The sequence below is a fragment of the Xyrauchen texanus genome, chromosome 2 (assembly GCF_025860055.1).
Source record: "Xyrauchen texanus isolate HMW12.3.18 chromosome 2, RBS_HiC_50CHRs, whole genome shotgun sequence".
Lineage (NCBI taxonomy): Eukaryota > Metazoa > Chordata > Actinopteri > Cypriniformes > Catostomidae > Xyrauchen > Xyrauchen texanus.
In genome coordinates this window covers 42,715,193-42,738,083 of record NC_068277.1, presented here as the reverse complement: position 1 = coordinate 42,738,083, position 22,891 = coordinate 42,715,193, and the positions used below count along the sequence as shown (strand labels likewise).

The 22,891-nt window shown below is 36.4% G+C and overlaps 1 protein-coding gene across 2 annotated transcripts in view; it reads left to right on the top strand.

Moving 5' to 3' along the window:
- cdh11 (cadherin 11, type 2, OB-cadherin (osteoblast)) overlaps positions 1-22,891 on the top strand; it is a 68,476-nt gene that overhangs the window by 8,865 nt on the left and 36,720 nt on the right. The gene's annotated exons all lie outside the window — the stretch shown is intronic.

The following is a 22,891-nucleotide window of genomic DNA, read 5'->3' as shown; positions in this document are numbered from 1 at the left end:
CCTTTTACTTGGCTGTACTACTTCAGAGCAGCAGCCTCACCTGTTCTCAATATTTAATGTGGAGAGTCTTTTGGGCTTGTAATGAAGTGGAGGTCAAGAGCTTCCTCCAGCTTCTTTCCTCCAAACTGGCCTTGTAAATGTCAGACAGGCTGTGAGGAAAGTCTTTCTCCCGTCTATCTCAGTCAGTCATCGCTTATTTCTCTTCATCACTGCCCACTCTTTTGCTCCCTCTATCTCTGCGTACCTTAGTCAGAATTCATCTCAGGGCCTCCTTTTTTTCCCATTTTGAATTACCACCTCATCAGACTTTTTTTCTGTCAATCATCTGCCCTTTACCACTCCTTTTTATTATCTGATGAAAGACAGAGAAAATCCACTAAAACAAAATAAACTTGACATGTGTGATGTGTATTGGTATGGATGAGCGGACAGGATATTGGTTTTGTTTCAAATTATTTTAGTTTTTGGATATCAAAGGACATTTATTTGGCAGAGATGAAGATAGACATAACGATCACATCTCAGACATAGCACTTCAGTTTTGTGTGGTCCTGATGGCCTTGATAAAATATTCATCCTTTTAATCCCTAATCTGCGAAAATGGTGTGTGAAGAATCGGGCTATGTTCCATTCCACTGACAATCTGATGGGCAACCTTCTCTAAAGACCTAGCCACAATGCCTGCCTTTGGCTGGTTCACTCAGAGAAAACAACGGATCCAAATCTAGTACCACTGGGGCTTTGTCAACAGTGAATAACAAGCAGGGTAATTACAACGCAGTCACCAAAAGAACAGGGAAAGGGCTGGAAATAACAACAGCTCAATTTCCAAACTGTGAGAGAAAAGTAGGTTCATGGAACAGATTATGTGGAAGGTTTTGAGATAAAAAAGAAAATTGGTGGAATATCCTGGTGGGCCAATATTTCAGGTGAATTATATGGCTAGTGCTTCCAATTTTTGTTTGTATACATAGTAAGTAGAAGAAATTGAGCTTGCACTATTGGGACTTTAACAAGTACATAGCTGATAACCTTCTGTAGTCCTTGGCATTCATAGTCTTGTATCCATGGTCTCATCTTAACTCTTGGCTGGAAATCTCAGTTGAATTATAAGACAAAATAAACCCAGGGGTTCGTAATCAGTAGTTTGTTTACTTCAGCCAAATGCTGGGCCACGGATCCTATGTATGATGTGGCCTTTTCTCTGCCAGGATCCAAGGACTTGAAAAGATATGTAAATGATTTAATTTTCTCTTTTATACCCCTCAGTTTTTTCAGGCAATTATAATAGGACAAGATTCATGATTGATTACATGTATTTATCTAAATGTAACAATCTGAGGACCTCATTTCCTTAGGGGGAAATTGCTACTTAATCAATACACGTGATTTCTTTCTTTCTTTCTTTCTTTCTTTCTTTCTTTCTTTCTTTCTTTCTTTCTTTCTTTCTTTCTTTCTTTCTTTCTGTCTTTCTTTCTTTTTTAAAAGAGAGAAAGAAATAATTTGTATGAACTCAATTGGTTTAGAACATCTGGTGTTCTATATAATTTATAAACACTTTTGACTCGCTATGCTAATACAATTTTTAATCTAAAAGGAATGAACACTCAAAAGAGTACAAGGACATGCACATGTTCTCAGGGAATTTTTTAAGAGAGGGGAATTCAGTCAGTCAATGTCCTTAAACGTTATTTGTGTCATTTTCCTTTTTTAACCCTGAGATCATCAAAAATAGTGTGGAATGATTTAATCATTTATTTAGTTCTGCTTCTAGTAGCTTGGTTAATGGGAAGTGGTTTGGGCACAAAGGCATACATTTGTAAATGAGGCAGATAAACCTTTGGGTAGACAAGGAGCGTTTTGTTTGACATAGGAATTCTGTTGTTTGCTGTTTTGGTTGTCAAGTACTCTGGGAAGGCAGGATGTGTACTGGTCCTACAATGGGCCTTTCAGCTTAGCATTTCAGATTCACAGAGATGCAGTCCCGCCTCCTTTCACAGTGCCGTAATCTCTTTATCGGGCAGCCACAATGGCGGATTCAGTCTTCGGCCTTGTCGGCGAGATCGTTGAGACTAGGAGACATTTTAAAATGACCACGCTCTAACCTCAGCCAGCCTCAAAGGAAGAGCAAAAAGTTTTCACAAGTGGTCATGGGTTATCTTTATGTGCTTAAGATATGTAAATGCTACTTCAACAACTACTACTAATAACAACAGGGCTCCAGACTAAATGCCCAGGTATACTTTGTTTTTATGCGTTCTGGATCAGATCAGGCCTAGCCGACAGCATTGCCTTTGCATTCATAAATACCTTTCTGACCACGAGCGAACATGAACGCATTTGACACAAGCACAATACAACTTCTTTGTGACACTCTTTTAGTACTCCCAAGTATACATATTTTAGGCAATAAAACACAAATTTTATTGATTTTGAGTTGACATGCACATCTACTGGTATTAACAACAACAGTATCTATAAATAGTAAATTAACTCATTATATAGTGCTAATCTAAAATATTCTGACAATAGGTAAATTGAGTTTGGACTGCTTAAAATATATGGTTTTCCATTGGTTAAGATTTTAATTATTAATGCACTGTCACATATTTGGAATTTCTGAAGGCAAATAAAGGCAGTGATTTTTTTTCTTTCTAAAAAATATGCATTGCCCGCGTTAAATCAGCTGATCAGCGGGAGAGCGAGATAAAGGGGAGCCGGAGGCGCCATTTCAAGAGAGAGAGATGCACTCTGCAGCGCTCGTGTGTCTGTGTCCTTACGTTTTACGTTGTTTTAAGTTCATTTCTATAATTAAAGTTTAGGTTTATTGTTCAGCAGGTTCCAGCCTCCTCCTTGCCCACCTTTACATGTTACAATATAATATAATGTAATATATAGTGCTGTCAGTCAATTAAAAGTTTTAATCATGATTAATCACATATATTTTTGTAGATAATCACAATTAATCACAGATTTTGAAAATACTGACATTTGACACTAAATATACATCTTTTCTGGTCAAAATGTGTTTTTTCCGTCTACGGAAAGAAAACAAAACAATATGTAGTAATATAATGCTTTGTTTACATTTTCCAAACTAAGCATTCCAGAGTATAAAGACAATGCACTAAAATAGCACCAATTCAAGTAACATTAAATGTTGCCAAAGTCTAAGGGGGAGTTTCAATAATTGAAAGAATTAGTCCCCATATAGGTTGCATATTTATTGCAATGGGTATTAAATCCCTTTAACTGTCATCCTCCACAATATTAATTTGTGGTAGACTGTGGCTATCCACTTATCTACAGCAATCGTGAAGCTGTGTTCATGATTCACATCAAAGCGGCACCGCAAACGTCGTGTGCCGCTTTAAACTCACCATGAAATGTGCTTGCAAACAAAAACATCTCATTCTGCATTTTAGTGATAGTTAAAATTTGGTGCGTTCATGTGTTTCATGCCTTACAAAGGCTGAAAAATACTTGTTTTCGATCACAACTATTTTGTACATCAAATAGTACTGAGATAACAACCTCCATGTATCATATGATAGAGGATATCAACCGCCCACATTATGCTATTTTAGGCTTAGCTTGTAGGCTGTCCTTGGTAGAAGGGCTCTGGCGTTGTGGTGTATGCCTCAGTGTAATGACTCACGGGTGGACGCATTACAAATGTTCCACCCTTCACACAAATGTTTATGCAGTATTAACGGTAAATACATTAAATGCGACAGAGAAAAATTAACGTGTTAAACTTTTTTAATTAATCACATTTGTTAACTAATTAATTCTGACAGGTCTAATAATATAATATATAATATAATCAGGGTTGCTGAGTAACGGAATACATGTAACAAGATTATTATTTATTTATATTTAAAATACAAAATATAAGTAACTGCATTCCACTACAGTTACAATTTAAAGATAATTTAGAGATCATTTTGCATTTTATTGTCATTTGTTTAATTTAATATTTAGTCCTTTCAGATGGAAAACATTTTTAAATATAAATGATGCGATCCAAAGTGCATTTGAACAGTGGTGAAACGCTTTCTTATGATGTGTTACATTTATACGAGCAGACAGAGAAGTCAGTTTGAAGTAAGTTTGGAGCAGAAGAAATAGAAATAAACCTTGAGTAAATTATCAGCTTTACACAAAGCTAAAATGATAATTGTAGCCATTTTACATGCACATGTTTCCAGGAATGAACGATCATTATTTTTATCAAGGAAATTCAAGTTTTAGTAAGTCATTTGATTTTAGGGCAAAAATCATTCATTGTTCCCTAAATATAATAAAAATCATTAAAACCATAATATATTTTTTTTATTGTTTTACTGTAAAAATATTTAAAAAATCCTGTGTAGAAACAACACCGCATAAGATATTTAGGTTTTTCAAAGAATGTTCAGAGAGTTTATAATTGTCAGAAAACAAGTGAAAAAAATCTATCAATGCTGAAGAAGTAATCTAAAGTATTTAGAATATGTTACTGATCTGAACGGAATACGTTAGAAATTACATTTTACAGCATGCATTCTGAAATCCTCCCAACCCTGAATATAATATAATATAATATAATATAATATAATATAATATAATATAATATAATATAATATATGTGGCGAGTAGGAGGGCGGGGCTGGGCCATGACTACACAGGCCTGAACTCTAATCGGGCTAATCAGCCATGGAGAGGGATAAGTGCATTGAAATGTGGCAGTTCGGGAGAAAGAGAAAGAGCCAAACGCAGCTGCAGTGTGTGTATTTGTGTTAGTCTTTTTGTTTAACTTAAATATTATTTTGACTGTTCAGCCAGTTCCCGCCTCCTCTTTTCCCATCCTTAAATTTGTTACAATATAATATACAACATTTCTGCAAAAATACCATTGCTACTATAATTTGTGTTACCAAAGTAATTCCATGATACATTTTATAAGGATGGTGATGTGTGGATTGAAACAATGGGGAATGGCACAATGATTTATCTTGCACAGTGTTTTCTCTATGTTCCTTGTCTATGTCATGGCTGCTTAATATGGCTTCAAACAGCTTAAGCCCATTTGGGGTTCCCATCGCAGGTTGTAAAGCAGAATTATGTCAGATTCAAAATGTTTGTGCGACTAACATCACACTTTCCTCTTGTCTGCACATCTCATCAAATTGCTCTTGGCTGCATGGTACACTCCAGTCTGTGTGTAAATAATGTCGCTCTGTGCCATCCACCAGTCGGTCACTCCGCAATGTCCATTGGCTTGTGAAGATAACGGTCTGCGATTCAATCGGGCAGTTTTGTCACACTTTAGGTTTGTTTCGCAGTTTCGTATCACTTAGGTTTTGTTATTTAGCTTTTAGTATTTCCCATATGCAGCAGAAAAAAGCATAATATCCTTAAAAACAGTTGGGGAATTTTGTAGTTACACCAGTGCAACTGATTATAAATTTAGTCACAATGGTGGAAAAACAAAAAAATAGCAAAAAGGTGACAATTTATTTGCAGTTTGAAGCCCTGAAATAATAATAATAATAATTCTAAATACATGTGAAAAGATCATGAAACTAAATGTTGCAGAAAGAGTGTGTATGTCCCTCCATCCAATGTCCCACTTTTGTTTAGTGCCTGTCAATGTGAGTTTGCGTCAGTAAACCCATTCACACTCCTGGAGCTAGCACCCTCAGGAATTTTGCAGCACTATCACTGAAGAAGTTACATTTTCATTTCACTTTCGGGGCTGTTTGTCTTTGATGCAACAGCTTTTTTACAGCTTATAGCCTTACTGAATCATTCTTCAATCTTGCATTAGAAAAATGCATTGAGGCATTTTAGATTTGACTGGATCACAGTGATGCCAAATTCCAGTTAATTTCACACCTTTGTAAATTCTGTTGTGTCAGGGAGGTTCTTTTTAGACCTCTTTTTGTCACCGACAAGCTATGTTGTATATAGTTTTGGGCCTCAGGGACTCATCCAGCCTGAGGTTTTAATCGTTATAATTTAAAGCAAGGGTGTCCACATCCTGTTGACCCCTGTTTGTAGAGGTTTGTATGTTACAGTAAGGCAGAAATGATTTCCAGCTGCCTGACATTGTGGGTGGCCCATGGGTAGAGAGTCTTTTAAGAAAAGCAGCCACTTCCCTTTTTAATTAGGCTGTTAAACATTAGCTGTACAACTGTTGCTGGAGATGGGATGTAATGGCCTTTTCAATGAGTATGGTAAAAGGCCTGGACACTGCTTGTCGCTTCTACAAGGACACAGGGCCTTGTGATGGCCAGCAAGGCATTCATTAACAGGACAGTTAGCCTGGTGTCGTAAAACAAATCAACTTGTAATGGAGGAGACCGACCCCTGCTGAGTGACCAGGACAATGTGGGGTACAGGGGCCCTAAACTAGAGAAACCCCACCATGCAAATCAGACTACCACTCCCATGAACAGCAAACAAGCTATGCTTCCTTCAACTGTCATGCAAAATGCTGTCTTGAATAAACTCCCCCGTTTTTTTATTTTTTTGCAGACAGCAGTCTGTGTTTGACTGGCTCTCCTTGGTAACAGTATGGAAAGCAGTGTATGTAAGGGTCAAATAAGTGACTGTGACAAAATGCACTGCATAGAGTCTGTAAAAAAAAAAAAAAAAATATATATATATATATATATATATATATATATATATATATATACTAGAATAATTAGACTCCATTACTTCATTTCTTCATGCTGGTTTTCAAGCCAAGGTTGCGAACAGAACAGTTGCTGCTGACATTTAAGATCCAAAAGATTTGCCTCTTTTTTTAGTGCAAAACTCTGCTGTATGTTATATTTGGGGACAGTTCAAATGGGGGATTTCAAAAGCACTGCTCCAAGCAGCTTTTGAAGCAAAAGAAATGGGTGATTTTGAGTGGCATGAAAGCTGACAATTCTATATTTTCTTAACTTGGAGGTGTTTCTCTCCATCTGAGGACCATTTGGGGCATAGCATATTATTGCTGGAAGTGGTGAATGAATAGAGAGGAAAGTAAGTCTCTGTTGGTTGCAGATGTGTCTTGGAGTAGTCGAAATGAAATACGTTTAGTTAGATGACATGTCCTGTAATATGATATGCTATAATCCATCTAAAATATTTTAAACAGCATTTTGTTAATACTTTCAGAATTATTATAGTAGAGTGACTCTTTGTAAATAACACCTGTGACACAGCATGGCTATTTGTATCCTTATAGTCTATTGGAAACATAGACTTTTACAACAAATTGCTTTGTGAGTATCACTTCAGTGGCATGGGATGTAATGCTGGTGAGACTGTGCCTTATTGACCTGGGTTCACTTTCACGTTTGTCGCGTTGTTTTTCCCATTCAGTTTCCTGTCTGCTCTCTTAAATATTTTATTTAGTACTACTTTTAATCATAAATAAAAAAATATTATAAAGGTAGTTTCACTATAGTAATATTGTAGTAACCATGTTTTCTTGGCAGAAACAATATATTTGATGCAATTAACAATAGTGTTATTACAGTAATATGGTGTTTATATTGTAAATATTTAATTTTGCGGTAACTATGATTTTACTTCAAAATACCATGGTAATACTATGGTTGTTGTAGTAAAAACATGGTTAATTTTTGATAGCTCATGGGTTATTTGTGTACATAAACACAATAAACATGCTGTAGTGATAACCTTTACTGTTAGTTTTTAATTACGGGTGCAAGTAGTATCAACCATTATTTGCACCAGGGTTGGAGTGCAAATAATATTTGACAGGGTGCAAATAGCATATATCCTATTATTATGTTTGCAAGAGGTTATAATAAGTGAGAGCATTCATTGAGTATTTGCTCTTTTAAAAATGCATACTGCAGAACTTACAATGCTGTTTACTTCAGCATTTTTGTGAACAAATAGATTGAGCACCACTCAGACCAGAAATGAGAATATGGCATTTGATTTATAAGCAATTATTTCAATCAGTTATTTCAATTTGACCAAAATACAAAGTTACACATTTGCTTTGACCACATATAGATGCACTAAACCCCACTGAAGATGAATGAGAAAAAATTATTAAATTATTGCAATATATAAACTTAACGAACCCCATTATTATTGTATCATGACCTAAATATCGATTTCATATAATCACTTGGTTCCTGGTAATTCCCACCCCTAATATGCACTCTAAACACAGACACAATATTTAAAGTAGCTTAAATAGATGTTAAAATACACTTTATTGAGTTAATCTTTTCTCTTTTTCCTGAATTTGTTAGTTTTTTTCTTTTTTTTTCTTCTTTTTCCAATGTGCAGTTTGCTAAACAGTGTCAACCTCTTCCCAGTGGGGACCTGTAAAAGGAATTTCTGAATGCAGGTGGGGAAGAATGCAGGCAGATGCTATCATTTATCATAACCATTCTGTATGCAAGCAAAGCAAAACCCGGGGCTAAGAACAGAGAGAGAGAGAGAGAGAGAGAGAGAGAGAGAAGGATGAAAAAGTGAGAGATATTTCCATGCCGTGACATAGTCTCCTCAAAGATTAAATCAAATTCACAATGAACACATCTGATACAAACACAATGCCCAGTGAGAGCTCCAACATTGTTATTCATTCAGTCATCCAGTTATTCCACCTCCCACCCAGTCTGAACAGAACACATTATTGCATGGACAGAGGGTGCCTAGTGGTCATTATGGGTCAATGTAGTTGTCCCTGGATATCCTTTTGAATAGCTACTCACATTGCTACTCACATTGAGGTGGTCAGTGCCTCTCGGACCATTTTCCCCTCGGCCTCTGTCGTCAGTATGCAGCAAACACAGTCATTCAGTCCCTTCGTCAGAGGTGGCTTTTCAATTACTGAGCGAGGCTGCAGGGGAAAGGCACTTGACAAAAGCCATGACATAAACCATTTATAGTGCGACTCCATCATGGCTCCAATGCCAAACTGGGCTGGACGGTTCATTTGAAAGAGAAATTAATCACACATGGTTTCAGGCAGACAATAACAGATTATGACTGGCTAGTGGCACCTCACTGAATCCAGGGATAAAACTTTCAAAAGACACTTAAATCTGTGGAGAAATGCATGGGGTTTGTGCAGCTCTTTACAGAAATTGAAGGCCTATGATTTTAGGTCATTTCAAAGCTGCTGGTGAGCACAGAGATGTGTAGTAAAGAGAGAGAAACAAAAAAGAGAGAGAGATGAATAGAGAGAGACACAGAGAGAGAGAAGGAGGGAAAAAACTGCACAAATGTGTATTATATATTGAGTTTATAGATTGAGTGTTCAGCGTAATATATTCCCTCATTATCACTGACTTCTTACAGTCAGTATGTAAGATTACTCTCTATACTGGCATATTGGGAAAGAGTATGCAAGGCTCAGCTCTCTTTCATTAAGCCATTAGAATAATTCATTGTCATGAATTATTCCAATTCTATAGTCTGTGTAATAATGGGGCAAATTATTGCATAAAGGAAGAGATATGGGCAAAAAATGTCAAGGAGAGCCATCGAAAGAACAAAGTGAATACAGAGAGAAGGAGGGATTCGGAACGTAAGTATAAAAGAGAGAAATAAACATTGAGGGATGCTAGGCCAAATTGCGTGGTAGCGTATTTTGCAGTGGATCTTGCATACCACATCTAATCAGCCATGATGGAGATTGTAGGCTTAAAGAACTGAGACCTTTTTTTTATGGTGAAAATGACAGATTTACTCATTAGCCACAGTATGTAGCACACATTGGGAGTTACATCTGCCTCTCCCCCCCTACGAGTGAGGGGCGGGTGCGGGATACAAGAGCCACAGTTTTGATGAATGAGGCTCAACTGCTGCCGATTAGCGAAGCGTCCATGAGTGGGTGAGATACAGAAGCCAGATCATACATTAAAAATCTCCCTCTCAGCATTCTAGCCTGCATCCACTTTCAATGACTTTTTTTACACTTTGTTTTCTGTTAAAGTTTTATTTATCGACTATTCAGGCTTATTGATTTTATTCTCCTTTGTTTTTTCTTTTTTTTTTGCACAAACGATTTCACTGCCAGAGCGAATGGTGTGCATCGAGTCCGAGTGGATGAGCTTGAAACACTCTGAGCATTCCAGGATGTGTTTAGTATTTACAAAAGCAGGCTGGAGCCTTTTTTAATTTGGCAAGCGACTGAGTCTATGTCAGCACCCCTACCTCACCTCTGGCTACTGCACCTTGAGGTAAAGGCTGTTTAAAAGGAGGTAGCGATTATAATGGAAGGGCGGAAAACGTGGGGCTTCAACTCCAAAGGTAGGTTTTTCATAACATGTAACGCCGAAACAGCTTTTCAGTTTCAGCATAAATTAACACACACTCTGGCTGTTGAAGCGTGACTCTCTCTTCCCGTTTCTGGCCTGGTACCTCCTTATACTGCTCTTCCCATTGCTCACTGCAATCAGAAACAGGTGTTAGACATAGTGCTCAGGTGTGTGAACCCTTACCGCTTTCTCTCTCTCCGGACGAACGCACGACCACGCCCCCACCGCCACAGGCTTTTTTTGTACCCTCTGGAATGACTCTCGTCACTTGATATTCATTGGAATCTGTCACAACGCATGCAGCTCAGGGCCCACTCTTATCAAGATAACCATTCAACTGCTCCCGGCTTTTGAGCGCTGAAAGAAATAGAGAAAGTAAATAAAAAAATTATTGTGTAAATAAATAAAAAAGTGCATTTTATAGGTCACTTTGTGTAAAAAAAATAAAAATAAAAAGTGTATTATATAGGTCACAGAAGAAAATTTATATATCCGTATCACGAGGGAAGGCGTGATGGTTTATTATCACTATAAGATGTCGTTTCTATCATTTAGCTCCTGGAATGCACTGGACGCACAGAGGTTCAAGTGCTTTTTAATCACAGGGTTTGTATTGACTACTAAATTCTGATCTTGCAAAGTTTTTGGGCTTATCTTAATATTAATGCTTGTTTCAGCTTGAGGGCAGCTAGTTTTTGAAATGTCCTTTACTTATCTATCAAGCAATCTAAATATTGGTTTATCTCACATGTATCACTAGGTTTGTTGCTTGGCCCGTCTTTTCTATTTAATGATGATTTTATCTGAATGCACCGCGGCTATGCAAACAGGGCATCAATGATGTGCAGGCACAAAGCCCCATTTAATAGCAATTTACAATTTTCATAGCTTGTTCTCGAGATTTCTCCATTTCTAAAGATTTCTGTAAATAGATTACTACAATCAAATATGCTGCTGCACAAATCCTATTAGAAAGCACCAGAGTGGAGAAAATAATTTTCAGTTTGACGTGAAGAACTATAGACAAATAATAAAAACCTAATGATTTACAAAATTAGGGTCAGATAGGTGGAACTGCAATAATTCGATGTGCACCTTTTTTTTGTGCACAAAGGAAGAAACATTGCCTTTTTATCAGATATACACAACAGCAAATATGACACCACTCCCACAGAGGCTAAATGCATGTTGAAAGCCTATTGAATTCCCCTCAATTGCGGGCTTTCACACAGGTAATATGATGCAGTAGGAGCCTCTTCTTCAAAATAAATGACAGTCAAGGAGGAAAAGTGGAGTGTTTTAATTTGGGCTCGAGGTGACCATCAGCAACGCAGGGTCAGTGACCTCTTTTGGAGGAAATAAAGGAAAGATGTTTGGAGGCACATCTCATAATCTGTGAAATACATATTCAAGAGCTTATCCATAAACATCACCCTCGAGAGAGAAGAGGTGCCAGGAATATCAGCACTCAAAGGGGGGAAAGCGTTTCAATGACCCATGGTCTCCTTAAGCTTCCGCCGCTCTCCACTTTTACATATATTACCAATGCAATCACAGTTTTTTTGACCTCATATTTTTGCACTCTTACACACACACACGCACACACACAACGAGACATATAAGCCCTAACTCTCATGTTTGTACCAGGCATAGGCCTGTAATCGCCTCCACACTGAGAAGAAAATACTATGTGTTAAGGCTGTGGTTTTGACGCTGGTGGTGATGATGCTTCAGGTGAAGTCAGTACTTGGACTGCACCCTAGCTTGAGATTCAAGTGTCTTCGGGATAAAAAATGATCTGGAAAAGAAATGAAATAGAAGAATAGATGACAAGCTGTTAAAAGAGGATAGCTATTCATCAGTAACTCATTTCATCACACTACAGAAAAACAGAGAAACAAATGCCAGAATATGCTGTGAATTATCAGATTTGTTTCATATGAGCAATTCAGTAAATATGTTGTGGCAGGGCAGAGGGCGGGGCCGGGTCGTGATCCTACACACCCGGTCCCTTATTAGGCTAATCAAGCCTCCCGAGAGGGATAAAGGTCGACTGCAGAGGATTGTGTGGGAGAGAGAGATTGTTTACGGACATGTCCGTCATGTGTGTGTTTGTCTTTTGTTTTAAGTTTATCATTAAAACTATCAGTTATATTATCAAGCCGGATCTCGCCTCCTCCTTTCATTGATCACTTTACATATGTGTAGTTAGGTTTAAAGGAATATTTCACCCAGAAATTTTAATTATGCACTCTCATGTCGTTCCAAACCATATAATTATTTCTTTCTATGCCGAACACAAAGGAAGAAAAAAAAAATGTCTAGGGCTGTGTCAATAAAATCAAATATCAATATATCACAATATTTTGTCGAATGATATTGTATTGATACTTTAGATCCATGTATCAATATTTATATTAAACTATTTGTGCATTCATATCATTTAAACACAACAAATGTGGCACACTGTTACATTTAAATCAATTTAATGAGCTCACAAAGAGACAAAAAAGTGATGTTTGAATTACAAGCTCTTCATCTGACACAAGTATATAACTGAAATATACCCAAATGAATTGGAATTTAAATTTGCATTAATTTGTAATAGAATCAAATTATGATATTGTGACGTATCACAGTATAGGGAATCACGACGCGTATTTAAATACTTGATATCGTGAAGTGCCAGACGATACCAGTCCTATTTTCTTCCATCTTCTCAATACTGTGGCAACTGATACTGATACACTTTAAAGTTAAAAAGCACACACAAGTGTCATAAAAGTAGTCCATGTGGCTTATGCATCATTTTCCAAGTCTTCTGAAAGCATACGACAGGTTTTAGTGAGAAACAAAAGTATAAGTAATTATCTGTGAAAATTCTTTCTTGCACGGTCATGAGTGTGAGCATGAAAGAAGCTCGTTCAAAGCATTGCTTCAGCTGCCATTGTACTGTGAAGACGGACCGGGATATTTGTTTGATTTAGTTTTTTTCCTTTTGTGTTCCGGGTAAGAATGAAACTCAAATGTGTTTTAAAAATGATATGAGGGTGAATGATTAATAACAGAATTTTTATATTTGGTATACTATTTCTTTAAAATGAGGCAAGTCTAATGTTAGACGAGAGAACGAGAATAGTCTTTATTTTATCTTTGACCATTTTGAGCTCAGCTCGTGATATTTTCTTCTGAGCTGTTAAAGATACAATGTGCTCCGATTATATTATTGAATATAATCGGAGCCAGTGTCCAGTTTCTTTTTTCCAGAGTAAAGTATTCATGGAGATTTTTTTGTTCTCTCTGTAACAAATGCACGTCAAGCCATTGCTATGCTCCTGAAGGAACAGCCAATCAGATGTGTCGGCTGTGCTTACGTCTAAGAAGTTTATGATTGTTCCAGCTCGTGCTTGCGGGAGATTGGGCAGCTGTTATTGGTTTTTGTGCTGCCTGTGTTAGGCAGAATGCATGATGTTTGTGGATGCTTATTCATTCAGTTTGAACCCCCACCCCCACACCTTTTGAAGTGCTGGAAATCAGGGCCAGACAGTGCCATTTTTGAGATGGAGATGTGCGGTTTCTCTCGACAAACCCTTCAAGATTGCTTAAATTGTGCTCCTTTGATTGTATTTTGTTTTACTTATTTATTCTCTTACCATGCATCTTTAATGCCCACTTTTTGTGTTCTTATCCAAGGGTAATTTCGGGTTATTGTTATTCAAAAGAAACAATTTTCCAAATGGTTGTAATTGGACAGCATTAATAAATTATTAAATCAAATATATACAATTCACAAAGACAGACAAAATTCAAAAAGAGATAAAACACTCTCCCAACTCTTATCTATTCACTATATACCCATAATTTGTGAATTTGAGCTTGAGTATTTTAGTTCTGCTACAAATAACAGTAGTGTCTGGTTGGTGAGAAAGCTTGGCAGGATGCTCAGTCACGTGTTGCATAGATGAAGTCTGTGGAAGCGGCTCCACACAGCTGTGACCTGCATATTTACCTCGTAAACAGGCCTAATCGGTCCACACATGCCCCTTGTTTGCCCAAACCCAATTTCCTGTTTGCTCTGATTCGCTCAGGCAGTTTATTTGGACAGCACCACAGTGTTTAGCATGCAACAACTGTTGCAGATTACAAAATTTTATTAAAAAAAACACAACACAAGACAAGACAGAACACAACAGAGTTGTCAGTTGCACATGCATGAGTTCCTCTGTTATTTTTTGGAGAGCTTGAGTATTTTTATTTTTTTTCCAGTAGATTGGAGGTCCTACCCGCTTTAATTACAAGGATAACTTGCTCTGCCAGGCTTCAAGACTACACTGTTAATTAATCTTCTCTTGCCTTAAGATTTGCAGTCGTGCAGCTGGGGAGCAGCGCTCAACGGGCTGTGATTGGATATATGTGCTGGAACATTTCTTTCTAGATGTCTAGACAAACATCTGTATCTGAGCTTTGGAAATATTAATTGTTTTTATAATTGCAAAACTAAGATTAACAAAGGCTAATGACAGAGTCACAGTTTGGATTTGATTTTACAGACAGAGCATATCTTTCTAAAATAGTTAGGACAGTCAAATTCCATGATGATTGCTGATATGTCTGCTAATTCAAAACCCCCTAGTGCCCTTCCTCCAATACTTCCCACCGAGAGACCATTTCTCATGCTCCCTCATTACTTTACTGAATCATTGGCCATCATTGATATTCAGGGAGTTCAGAGAAGTGACTGTGAGTCTGCCTCCTAGCTCCCAAAGTTGATTTGATGCTAGTGTAACACTAAATTAAATTCAATATGTCACCAGAAGTCATTTGCGGGCCCAAAGCATATAGCATTTAATAGTTTAACCTTTATCCATCTTCCGCCGCTGTTGTAGCATGTAGCACCATGTAAGGATGAAGGGTATAGTGAGTTCCTCTATACAGTGTTTTCCCCGCTCTAATTGCCTATGAGACCGAAGGCTTCTCCAGTTTGTCATAACAAGCACTTAGTTTGCAATGTATTTGTCAGGAAGGTTTTCTGGAATTGTGCACATACTCAGCTGTAATAATAGTGGTAGTAGGGCCTGAAAACTCTAAAATAATAAATATAAAAGAAATATAAAGCTTGAATGTAGCATTTCTGGAATCAAAACTTGTTCAAACATCAAAGGAAAACTTTAAGAGAATTCCACTCATAAAAAATTCTGTTAAATTTGTGGTTGTGGTTGCCAGAAACTCACGTTTCAGGCATTACGGTGCCTGTATATTTTACAGTTCATAACTCTAACTGCTATAATGGTAGTAGACCTTCAGTTTATGTCAGCTTTTTCTCTTAAAAAATATGGCCTATAAAAAAATCACCAAAATAAATTCAGATTGTAAAGGCAGCGAATTAACAATATACACTCTCTAATGTACTGTAAATGTACATCATACAAAGATAATGCATAGTGTTACCTACTCAAAGACAAAACACCAATAGAGAAATAATTAAATATGACAAGAAATTACACAAAAATGATCGTATTACTAAGCTACATAAACCGCAGCAATGCTATTGTCACATTAAATCTAATATCACTTTTCACCATTTTTGGGAAAGTAATTTGCAGTTAACAGGTTTTTAATATAGTTTATTATTATTATTATTATGTTGTTGTTTCTTTTATTTAAATTTTCCATTAAAATTCTTAATATAATATAATACCAAATTGAACATACATGGCAATGTGGCCCACACCACAGTAATTCCCCTGGTCCTGTTAACCCTGACTGGCACAGCACTTACATATGACTTTATTCTTTATGAGGCTTCAAGGCAAACCCATCCATTTAACAAAATAATTTTTCAGCTTGAGGTCTTGGGATAGATTTGTATTTGTATGTTGTTGTTGTTTTGGTTTTTTTCTGCAGCATGGCCTTTGTGAATCAAACAGCCCCTGTGGACCCCTCACAAAAAAACAAAAACAAAGAGGTTGCGAAATGGATTCACACAGAGAGCTTGAAGAAGTCATGGGAGAACCGCTGCCTCTACTCACACTTATATTGCAGTATTATATATTATATTGCTATATTGTTCTTTTCATATACAAGATTCTTAGAAATGGCATTTTGAGAGCGCAAAGGATGACTTATCTCTTCAAGTTGTGAAAATACTTGTGAACAATTGAAGAAGAATTCATAGATCCCTATGATGTTTGCTAGCTTTGGACATGCCATTACATTTTACAAAATGTTCCCAGTTATTATTATTCGCATAGGTTTTTTTTTTTTCTTTTTTTTTGGAAGACAAGCTATGAATGATCTTCACTGCTGGGCAGTAACAGAAAAAAAATATATTATAAAGTAACCATTTATTGTCAGAGATTTGATGTAAACATACCTCTTGGTTTTTATACTCCACATACCTTAAACAGAGTAGTTGATTCAATTATTGTGACAGATTAATGTATGATGCATGTAAATTGCATGTGGTTAAAGAATGCACATCTTCATACCAATGTTCTGAAAATGACTCCTGCGGGTAATCAAGCTTTCACCTCTTATTATTTTACAGTGACAGCTCTCATCACCTTTATGATGCATTCACACAATGCAATATGCATTAATATACCTTGCCTTCTTGTCTTTTTAGACAACCATATGGTCTATTGAATCTCTTTTGAATTCATACATATTTTTTATGGCTTGTAGCCTATCTGTGCCATATGTCATGATTATCAGCAGCCACTAATCCTGTCCTGTCTACAATGTGAGAGAAAAAAAGACAAGAAGATAGATACCTGATTTAAGCAAATGCCCTGGGAGCTGGATGCTAATATCAACATTTGCAGCAGTTAGCCCCCCTCTGAGCCTTAACCCCTGACCCTGGGCTTTGAGTAGGGTAAATCAGTGTGCCGGTGACATTTATGGAGGACTCAGTCTCTTTATGGCAGATGATTCTGTTGTCTTAAACCGTTTGACCAAGAGACCTGGCATTAGCTCAGCGCACATGCTAGGCATTGAAACAAAACTCTTAGCTTTCTGGATTTTAAGCAGAGATGATAAGATTAGTTTTAGCCATGCAAGTTGAAATACTAGATTTATCATCTTGTTGCCATGGTAGAAGACAGATTTTTTTTTAACTAATTTCCAGTTTATCGCTATAAATAGATAAACAACCTCCCATCCATCCAAATCAATACTCCTAGTCGGATTTTCCTGGATTCTTGATATTCCGCTGGTGTTTAGCAGACAAATTGGATACAATGATTGTAAGCAAGAGTTTGATTAAACTGAGATACAAAAATGACAATTCAATGGTATTGCTGCATTTCAAAGCACAGCTCATTTGCACAAATCAGTTAGTGTAAAAAAAACACACACACACACACAAAAAAAAAACGTTAACGTAATGGACGTTAATTTAATTTATTGATTTCATAATTCAAGTTTTGGGCAAGTGTATTTTTTTGTAAAATATTTTTTAATCTTTTGTTTGAATAATGCATAAAATTGTGCTGTTTCTCTGACTGTATATTAAGAAACGAATTCTTCAGTAAGAACTTATATTAAACCTGAACCTATACCTACCAAACAAATGAATGAATGAATGAATGAATTATTAACATTCATTCAATTTTAAAATTAATTAATTAATTATTAAAAGGCCCAGATAAATAAACAAAGTAAGCAGAACTCCCTTGTTGAGGGATTATGATGGTTCATAAATCCCAGAGGAAACAAACTTGGAAATACAGAAAACAAATGTAAGACCCAGAGGATTAACAATCTCATTTTCCCACTTGCTAGAATAAAGAGAGGACTGCCCTGCTTCCTTTGATGCTTATCAAATTATTATCTTCTTAATTTCTACTGCTGCACAGTTAAGTGTGACCATGTGCTCTGGGGCCTGGGCAGCTTGGTTCAGAATCAAGCAGGCAGACGAGCCGTCTTTGTGCTGCTCTTGAAATGGCGGATTGTGTCAACTGACGCCCCATGAGACATATTCACGATATATTCATATATCTGAATGTGTATGCTTTTGTGAATAGGTCATTATGTAAAGGCAAAAAAACAGTTGATAAGATATACAGTTGATACGATAATGCTGAATTCAATGTTGGATTGGTTGGGGAAGATATACTTCAACTGAAGTTCATATTATACATACCACAAATCACATATATAGACCTAAAACACTTTAAGCCATCATGTCATCTGTGAAAAATGTAATGGCATCTCTCTATAAATTCACCTTATCATGACATGCATTGGCATGGTTGATGACTAATATCCTGAATGGTGACTCCTACAGATAAGAGTGTCTCCTAATTGATTCTAGATTATGACTAATTAACCTAAGTCAATGTAAATGCTTACAAAAACCCATGTCTGAACCAAAAGGTCTTGAAAAGATTGATATCAAGTGGAATCGTGTTTACCTTTCTACATTTTCTTTTGTTTACTCTTCACCGACCTACAGGTCCAAGGTGTGTGTTATTATATCACTGCCTTCTCCCGTTTTGAATCATTTACACCTAATTGGTGGCTTGAGGCTATCTCAAAGGAGTCCTGCTGGTAGGCAGTTGTCACCAGATGTTTTAAGAAAGACAGAGCATCTTTGTTGAGTCAGCGGTGCATGACAGTGGAGGATTGGGTTGGAGGATTGAGGACAGACTTCTCCCTGTTTTAACCACCTCTTAGGGTCTGTAAGCCATAGTAAGAGGGAAGCTTGAGCTTCAAATTGCTTCTGTTGAGAGACAGATGCCTTCTCTCTAATTCCCTTAGAAATGTTCCAAAAACAGCTTAATATTAATTTTTCCAAGAACAACAGTACTTACTGTCTGCAGTTTCTGCTATTGTTGTTGTTTTATTTCATATATATATATATATATATATATATATATATATATATATATACAGGGTTGGGGAGTAATGGAATACATGTAATGGGATTACATATTTAAAATACAAAATATAAGTAACTGAGTTCCACTACAGTTATAAATTAAATAATTGCTAATTAGAATACAGTTACATTCAACATGTATTTTGATTACTAAACAGATTACTTTGCATTTTATTGTCATTTGTTTAATTTAATATTTAGTCCTTTCAGATGGAAAACATTTATACATTTAAATAATGTGATCCAAAGTGCATTTGAACAGTGGTGAAACGCTTTTTTATGATGTGTTACATTCATACGACAGACAGAGAAGTCAGTTTGAAGTAAGATTGGAGCAGAAGAAATAGAAATAAACCTTGTGTAAATTGTCAGCTTTACGCTAAGCTAAAATGCTATTCCTAGCCATTTTACATGCACATGTTTCCAGGAACGATCATATTTTTTTATCAAGAAAATTCACGTTAGATCATCATTTCTTTTTGTCTAGTAATACCTTTGATATTAGGGCAAAAATCATATTCTTTATCATTTGTAATTGTTTTATGTTTTCCTGTAAAAGTGTCTAAATATCCTTAAAACAAGATCAGTTTGATTGATCTTGTTTTAGAAACAACACTGCATAAGATATTTAGGTTTTTCAGAGAATGTATTTTTAACATGTGTATTTTGTCTTATTGTAATGAGTTTTTATAGTCAAAACTAGTGAAAAAATCTACCAGTGCTGAAGAAGTAATCCAAAGTATTTAGAATATGTTACTGATCTTGAGTAATCTAACGGAATACGTTACAAATTACATTTTACAGCATGTATTCTGAAATCTGTAGTGGAATACTGCCCTACAAAGGCAAAACGCCGTAACATCATGTTTGGTCAAAAATGAGTTAATGTCATTTTTGGGGTATTCAAGACCTCCTTTATCATGTGAATAAATATCGTGAGTCAATTTGATTGTTTTAATGAGAAATTAAAGGGCTATGACAACCGTAACTTCCAAAACCATACGAGAAACCACAGCAGAACGCCGTAACAGTTGTTACGGCTCTTAGCCTTTGTTCCGGCACGCTTAAATTGAGTTAAGGTGTTATGACTTTGTTTCGCCTGGCATCAAGAGAGATGTTACGGTGATGCTGTGATGTTACTGTACTCTGGCTTTGTCATACTGTCAAAGATTACTGCTCTTTTATTGTCACCAAACCGCGTAACATACACACGACACATCTTTGAACTAAAGTGTAGACTGCCGACTGCTTGTTTGTATTATTACTCTGTGATAGCGATGTGATAGGGCGATGGTTCAGAGATTTAATCTGTGTCACGTAAATTAGCGCTAACGTTGACGCTGACACTCGCTTCACATCAGATGCTGAAAACCAAATATTAAATACAGAGGCATCCTACCTTTCCATGCAATCCGATATAATCCATAGAAGATATAATCCATAGCAATGCACGTCATCTGCTGTATCCACAACAATCCATACGTGTTTGAGCCATATTTCCTTCTTGCAGGTGTTCACGTCAGATTTTACAGCTGGTTATCGCTAACGTCCGTACAAAGTAGGCTAACCTAAATAGTAAAAGTAATTCCAACTTTTTTTCGGTATACTCTGTCTATATTATCTCAGAATTAAAAAGTAGTAATCCAAGTCGAGTTCGTTGACTGAGCATCTTGAGCAGTTTGGTGGCCCTTAACCCTTTAACTGTCACCCCTCCCCCTTTTTTCGCATAGACATGAAAATCACTATCCAAACTTAAATGGTTGTATTTCAAGAATGCTTTGTCATATATACCTATGGACAAGTTGTGTTCCAAATTTTAGGCTGATATCTCAAAAAATTAGCTTTCAATAAGATTTTATTTGGAGCAGTAAAAAACTTGGAATGAGCAGTCTCTAATCTCTAATGTATTGGTCTAATGTTTAATTAATTATTAATCTATATCTTGCATTTAAATACATATACCTTTGTATTCAATTATAATTAAATTATCTTTATTGTGAAAATATGTATTGTATTTATTCATACTGTACATACTGTACTGCAAAGTAACTTATCTGTTATACTGTTTAACTATCCTGATCATTATAGCACTAAATAGGAACAACCAAAGGTCTGCTATATAATTTAAAACAAATACCATGATGACTAGACCTTGGTTAGGTGTTCTTATAATGGATGTAAGTATGGTTAACAGCAAGTAAATATTGATTATATGTCAGTTACGGCCTTTTACCTTTGCATGACTCCTGATTTTTGGCACATGATACAAAGGCAGAGTACAGTAACTGCCAAACAAGGGTCAAAGGTCAATTTTGAGCTCAAGATTTTTTGCATACAAACATTTCTTCAGTATAGCAAGTAGTTGTGAAATTTTGGGAGTCCTACCTATAATACTTTTGTCTGGACAAAACAGAAACTTTAAAGTCATTTTTCTCAGTTTCACACTCTAGTGAGTTAAGGTCTTTTGCTTTTGCAGGGCAGAATACATTTCAAAAGGAACCCTCCCAACTCTGTATATATATATATATATATATATATATATATATATATATATATATATATATATACTGTATTATTCTCCCTAGTTCTGTTGCAAAGCCATATTGGTTTACAGATTTCTCTCAACAGCGTTAATGGACCTTAGTCAGAATAGTGCCTAATTTTTGACCAGAGTTAAACAAGGCTGTGAGGAATAGAAATAGAAAACAGCCTGTTCAATGGGTTGTACTGTTCAAACTGGTGTTGATCATTCAGCTGATGGAACATCTTCCAAAAAAGTTTTCTGTAGGCAACAATCCTCATAAGATGTGATATGTGGCCTTTACTCTAGTACAAGCTATTGTACAGACTATGCCTCACAGCTTTGTTCTTTATAAAATTAAAAAGGCCCTACTCCGTCTAAGCTCTATTCTAACATTTAGAGATACTGTAAGAAAGAGTTTCAAAGATATTTTCAAAGTCAGGCAGTCCATTTATTCTTTCTATAGTTATTGATCACTTTGTAAACAATGAGAGAATTATCTGGGCCATGGCATTTCTTAGAGTGTGTGATGACTGCTTTAAGACAAGTCTATTGTATATTTATTGACTCCAGGTGACACCATTTCATCCTTAGTTCTATGCAGTCCTGCGCCAGAGCAGCTGGATAATCATTTTAGTCTCTCTCCCTTTCTGTTGTGCACACTATTGAAATGGCTCTGAGGTTTAAATGCTATGTTTACCAATTCAGTGAATTAACCTCTCCTCAGAGGCGAAGCTTTGTGAAAAGGTATTAAAAATCGAGTGATGTATATCAATGCACCATTTGCTTTTCAATCATCTTGAAAAAAGTGATTGACAGGCTCTCGAAAACAACGAATCTGTCAATCAAGTGCCGTTAGTATGGGAATAGCTTGCAGATGCTATTGGTAAAAAATGAGTGGATTTATAGAAAAAAGAAATCTACACTGAAATTCAGAAGGGAGTTTTATTGAAATATGCCTAGTGACTTGGCATGGTCAGATAAGTTGTCTGGGCTCTGCGACTTGAAATGACTCCCTAAATTCACCCAAGTTTGTTATAGTAGCATAGTTGACTTGGCATGGTCAGATAAGTTGTTTGTGCTCTGCGACTTGAAATGGCTCCCTAAATTCATCCGAGTTTGTCATAGTAGCATAATAGGCTCATTTCTCTCTCACTTCAGTGTCTCCTTTCATAGTTTGGTGGGATCCATGACTTTTTG